Genomic DNA, 6,115 nt, shown 5'->3' with positions numbered 1-6,115 from the left:
ATACTTATCATTTCTAGGAAAATAACAACTTTATGTCACTTTTTCTGAATTCTTTAATTGGCCTAATCTTTGCTTTCGCTTTAACTCCTCACTGACACTTGCTTGTTGTTCTTCCTTTCTCTTCTTGGTCTTGTCATCTCTTCTTGCTCTTCTCTGCTCTGCTTCCTTGAAGTTTAATATAACCATTCATTCCTCTACATTTGCCTAACATTTAACAGCACTATCATCTATCCCTWTCCACTCTAACGCCTTCACTTTCACCGTAATTCCAGTGTAGCTGTCGCTGGAGAGCGCGCGTCAGTTAAACTTTTGTGAAAAGTTCAGAAGTTTTTACTTAATTCATTTGAAGTGAAATAAATAAAGCAGATAATCGGTGAGAGTAACTATTTTGCTGAAGATAAACGTGAAATTGCTTAAGAAAAGTGAAGAAAATAAAAGCATAATGGATTTTTACTTCATTTAAAGCGAATTTTATAGCTTTTGAGGTTAGTTGTGGTTAAATTARTAATAGGTGAGGTTAGGTTATATAAATTTCATTGGGTTTGGTAAGACTTTCGGTACGGTAAATTATGACTACATTGGAGGAAATAAKATTTGCTGACGCGGAATGCGAGTGGGAATAGGTTATATGCAGTTTTTTTTTGTAAGAACTGAGGTAAATTTGATTTAGTTCGTGGTTATAAACGAAAGTAATAAGGCGGAGTCTTTATATAATATCTAGACTAAGATGATATGATTAATGACACACAGCTTTGCTAATATGGAAARAAACAAGTCTTGAGGCAAGGAAGTGTCTAATTAATATCAATATAACAACCATCTCGTATTCCCAAAACTCGTATCAAAAGTAGGCAGTCGTATACCCAAAACTGTCTTGTTCATAGTACAGAACTTAAAAATGTGAAMTCCTTTCGTTACTTGTGTATTTGCAAACTGAGGATCTAAGGAAGACAACACCAGCCTTATAAAAATACCCCAATGTGGCCTGTGGCCTATCAAAATATTGAACTCAACTTTAACTTCACATGGAATATGCAATCCTCTCACATCTAATATCCAAAAGCTGCAAGTTTCCATAAACAGAGATTCAGATTAATATCCATTATGTACCGCATTTTCTTGACCTTTCACCGTCTCTTACACATACTTATGGTTACGCATAAACTAAACACATCTTTTCGCCGWTATTCTCTAAAGAAAATATCGATGACTTGGGTTCTCTCATTCTTAAAATAAATTGAGGTTGGCTCGGGCATGTTCTTTGACCTTATCCAAACGCAATCATCCTGAACGCTATCGACTGGAATCTACTAGGCAGCCATCTTAAAGGCCCTGCCGCAGTAACCTAGAGAAGAAATGTGGACATTAAAATATCCAAGGTCCAAAAAAATTGGAGTAAAATCAACACATACAACTATTTSTTTGAATATTGAAAAATGCATATGGTTTAAACCATACAGAACCTCAATTCAAATAAACAGTAAAACGCCAAATCTTCAAACATATCATTTCACATTTTACATGGCTTTGGTTTTGCTTCTACCATTTGCGTATACGAATGCAATCGGTAATATTTTTACACAAACACTATAAGAGCTTATTCTCTAAACTACTTATCCTGTAGAAAACTCTGTTAGGAGYAATGTATGGTGAAGGTTAGGATATTCTGGCTAATAAGCCACAAATGGAGYATGTTACGTAGTTCAAGAACCTGCACTTCATTTGACTCAACTGGTTTTGTGGTCTCACTAACGATACCTCGTTCAGAGTCTCATACCGGGCATCAAATACTTAAAAAGACAACGATTTTTTTTCTGGTACCTTGTCGTTGACTTCCGTTCAGTTTTCTCGGTATTCTGCTCGATATTATATTCTGCAGGAGTCAGCTGCTTGCGAAGCTCACTGGTCACAATCTAACATTTTTGTTCAGTCCCTTTATCGAGTTCCTGTAGGAACTTGGTGTATTTGCAATATGCTGCCTTCGCAATTTTAAGTACCTTGCGTTGCTGCTGATTGGATCGACGTCATTCATATTTCTGGTTGATAGCAGCCAACCACTCTTGGTAATCTCCTCCACTATCTCACCTACCTGGTCACGTTCATTTTTTGATTCCTCACGGGGYATGGGGTAGAATTTGCCCGCGGTAAGGTATACCTGTCGGAAGAGCCGATTTGAATCCAATATGCACTATGTCTATTTGGYTTGCCTCGAAATTTCAACATATTCTTGTCTAAAATAATACTATAGTGCTCGATTTGAATTGATATTATAAACTTTGAAGAATATTCCTTTCATTGGAAAGACAATTTGAAGTAGCAAGAGCTAGAAGGTCTGACCGGAATCTTAAATCTCTTTCCTCRGGGAGCTCGCTTTTATCGGCTAATTGSGTTTGACCCTTKGGGGAGATTAWTGGTGGCTATTATTTAAATCTAACGGCAGGTAGAATTGAAAGTTCAGTTCAGTGTGGAGTCGCAATGCGGACGGGTGCCACACACATATCGCGGTAGTGGTTTCAGATCGGCATCGAACCCGACCGAGGTGGAAAAGGTATGCCTTCCATCTGAACACCTTGGAAGAAAATAATACTTGCAGAAAGCTTTTATTATTTGGGGCGTTGATCTTCGGTTTGTTTTGATGTATATATGTGTTTTAAGACACCGTGGGAAAGGCAGAGGCTCACGTAAAAATAAAAAATTTTTTAAATAAAGTCAGTACCCAAGCACAAAAACCGTTTTCTCAATTAATCTTAAAGCACTAAATTAATCTGGCGAAGCGAAAAGGCTTTAAGTTAACTCTGGACTTACTTGATGATGCATTAAAGGCTGAACGGCTTTTCGAATAGTATAAAACTTTTCTTGAAATATACTGCAGTGGTCCGAAGGTTTAAAAGGTTGCCATATGCGGTATATTCCCGTACCAGCTAAGTTTTCCATTTTCAAGCCATTTAAATGCTGTTGCATTACGCCGCACTTAGTTGCTTTTGAGACATGTTATCCAAAGCTCAAATGCCTTGGAGTTAGCGCCAATAACTCTTTTAGCCCATCCGTCACCCTTGCGGAGCAGCTCTTTTATGGAGTGGGGACCATCCATAATAAAAGGCTCAAATTCTGTCATGTTGATGGATGCTGTGGAGCAGCCGAGCTCATCAGCCAGTTCATTCCTAATAAGGTGCACTTGGAAACGACCTGATAGACTGTTAAGCCGCTCTATACACTRCTGCTTCAGTAGTGATTTGATCTCGTACKCAGAGACCGCTTTAAGTGCCGCTTGACTTTCGTTGAGTATCAACATACGTYCGTTGCGATAGTTTCAATGGAGGTTTACCTCTACGCACCTGCTTAGAGCAAAGGCCTCTGTTTGGAATATCCTCGGAAAACTTCCCAAAGGTATTGAGAGTTGGTGCGCCATTCTACGACTCCTGCACTAATTTGCTCTGACATTTTTGAGCCGTCGGTRTACCACTRGATTGTACYATCCCTATKCAGTAACTCGAGAGCGGAATCATTCCAYTCAGCCTTGYTGSTAAGAGTAGCCTTGARCTTCWTAATGAAGTTTACTSTTTTGGTAATGYTGTCCCTTGGGTAARGAGCCAATTTTATTTCACCACTTAAGTCTTTCATACGGTGGGATGACATAACTTTACCTCTGCCAAACACTTCTGCTGTCATTTGAATCAGTGTGTATTTGCCTACAAAACCGATTACCTCATGCATGACTTCATGACGAGCTGAAACACTCGGTCGACATGCTTTTGGACCGAGCAAAAAACTGTATTGAAGCAGAAGGAGACTATTTTCAATAAAATAGATTGATTTTGCCGAAAAAACTATTTGCTCTGTTTTTTTTTAAGTCCTGTTTACTTTGGAACAAACCTTGTAGGTCTTTTTGATTCGGCTTAAAACTTCAAGAGTAACTTTYCAGCACCTTTAAATTGAAACTCAGTTAGAAATATTGCAAATATGCTCAAAAAACTCACATAGCTGAGCACAAATCAATACAAAAAAGGAACACGTTTTTCCTACTGGGCAACGTACAGTACCACACACCCTGCTGACGCAACAAATACAAGCATATCACATCACATCTATACACATATGGTTTATGTCYTTTTCTCTTGTCAGCTTATAATTTCCGTCTATGGACACTTCTCATTCTACCATGAAAAGTCATTTCGCAGAATTTGTTGGCTGCAAGAATTTTTCATTTCAAAATTTGCTGATRCAAGTGGGTCTGGAACAATTCAGGCAATTAACGGCTCTATGAGTGTGGTTTATTGCAGGGTTTCATACAAAACGGTTTACCGCTATTTATAAGCCCAGCTTGCAGTTGTATTCGAGTTTCATTGAAAACTCATTAAGCAGCTTTCCTCACTTCATAGCAACTATTAAACGACTAAGTGTATGATGTAGTGGCGAAAAGGAGCATTAGTAGAAATTTTAAGTGAAATCTTTGCTTTTATATAAATAAATATATGAATGTAAGGCTTCACGGAATTTATTTGCTTTTTGATTGCAAACACTTTCTATAAATGTGATTCTTTGAAAAATCATATTTAGAATGTTGAGATTTTATAGTAATATGTAAAAGAATTAACAGCAATGTTAGTTTAAGTTGAAACAGAAAGTGTCAAGGAAAACTATTTTTACAAAATAACTTTATGACATAATACCCGGAAAATATAATTTTATCAATAAAAAATTTTCACTTGACCTTATTTAAAACATTTGTTAGCTAATTATCGAGGAAAATARGATTTTTGCAATAATTTCGATTTTWTASTATAATTTGAAGAGTAAAATTTTACACCAAAACTACTTTTGTATTCGGAATCCATTTTGTCTAAAATCAAACTTTTGAATAGTTCTTCGATTATTACCCATACTCATTTGCAGTTGAATTACAATTTTTAGACTTGCAAATTTGCAATAATTTTAAACATAAAAATTGTCCTCTCCGCCAAACCCTTTTTGCAGAGGTCCTCCTAGAGGTTGGCTACGTTATTTAAGGGATCCAAAAGTGTTCGAAATAAATCAAAGATTATTAAAGCATGACATTCTCTAAGTGTACATTAGATACAGTCAGAGACAGAAAAATAACAAGTTTAAATAAATTGCTTGTCATTAAATTATTTCACTATATAAAAGTAAAATACATTGCACTATTAACTTAAGTTTCGAAATGAGTCGAAAAGTTTAAAGTAATCGCAGTTTGTGTTGCTCCAGTTTGATCCGAACTTTCTTGAGGTAACCTTCATTAGTCCTTGGAGACTTATCAAACGGACGGTAGAAACTYTTTCATTAACAAAATTTTGGCTCTCGAATATTTTATCCAGATTTTCTGTAAATGGCCTGCAGTTAATTGTTTTGAAGAATCGAAAAAAAAAAAAAACTTTGATCAGGCATGATTTTAAGTTTTCAAAATGGACATCTCCGAAAACGTTATCAAAATTGGAAACTTATGCATTGTCTAGACGACAATCTGGTGAGCAGCATRGCAAGGAAAATCAAAACACGGTGTAATGATCAAGTTGAATGCAAAGCTGAGCAGAAATATAAAAAGTTTTTACTGGAACTCGAAAAAACGGACTATAGGAACATACTCATTGATCACAGTTTGCAGAAGACTGTAAGAAACGTCAAGACCAAAGCKGTTAAACAATCTACGCTTTCAGCATCCTGGCAGCGTTAATGAGCGCTCACAGTTTGTTGTAATTCGCTTCGAGAGCCTGCTCCTAAAATACGATTTCTTCTCATGGACTYTGTAACGGAACCAAAGGAACGCAAAGAATCAAAAGTGGTTCAATACCCTACCGGATAACTTAACGCATATTTTCAAAATCTCTAGAGATTTCATTGATATCTACCGATAAGTTTTCGAGTTACACTGGTCAGTAGTTCAAAAACATAGTTTTGTGAAAAATACATACGAAAATAGGCAGCAGCTCTATTCACCCTCGAAAGTTACAGAGTGCCTKGGAACTCTTTGCTTCTTCCCGAATAACTTGAAAAGTATTTCAAAGATAGTATATATTATTAATAGTCTGACTACTTCTCATGGCTAAAATCAAACGCCTCTCCCAACAAAAAAGAAAAAACAAAAAACCTTTTATTTTAT

The 6,115-nt window shown here is 36.4% G+C and overlaps 1 protein-coding gene across 1 annotated transcript in view; it reads left to right on the top strand.

Moving 5' to 3' along the window:
- LOC108967785 (G-box-binding factor-like) overlaps window positions 1-6,115 on the top strand; it is a 17,227-nt gene that overhangs the window by 10,250 nt on the left and 862 nt on the right. The window lies entirely within an intron of this gene.

This window comes from Bactrocera latifrons, unplaced genomic scaffold (genome assembly GCF_001853355.1).
Source record: "Bactrocera latifrons isolate USDA-ARS-PBARC rearing strain unplaced genomic scaffold, ASM185335v1 scaffold_2, whole genome shotgun sequence".
NCBI classification, from domain to species: Eukaryota; Metazoa; Arthropoda; class Insecta; order Diptera; family Tephritidae; genus Bactrocera; species Bactrocera latifrons.
This window is presented reverse-complemented; position numbering and strand designations above follow the sequence as displayed.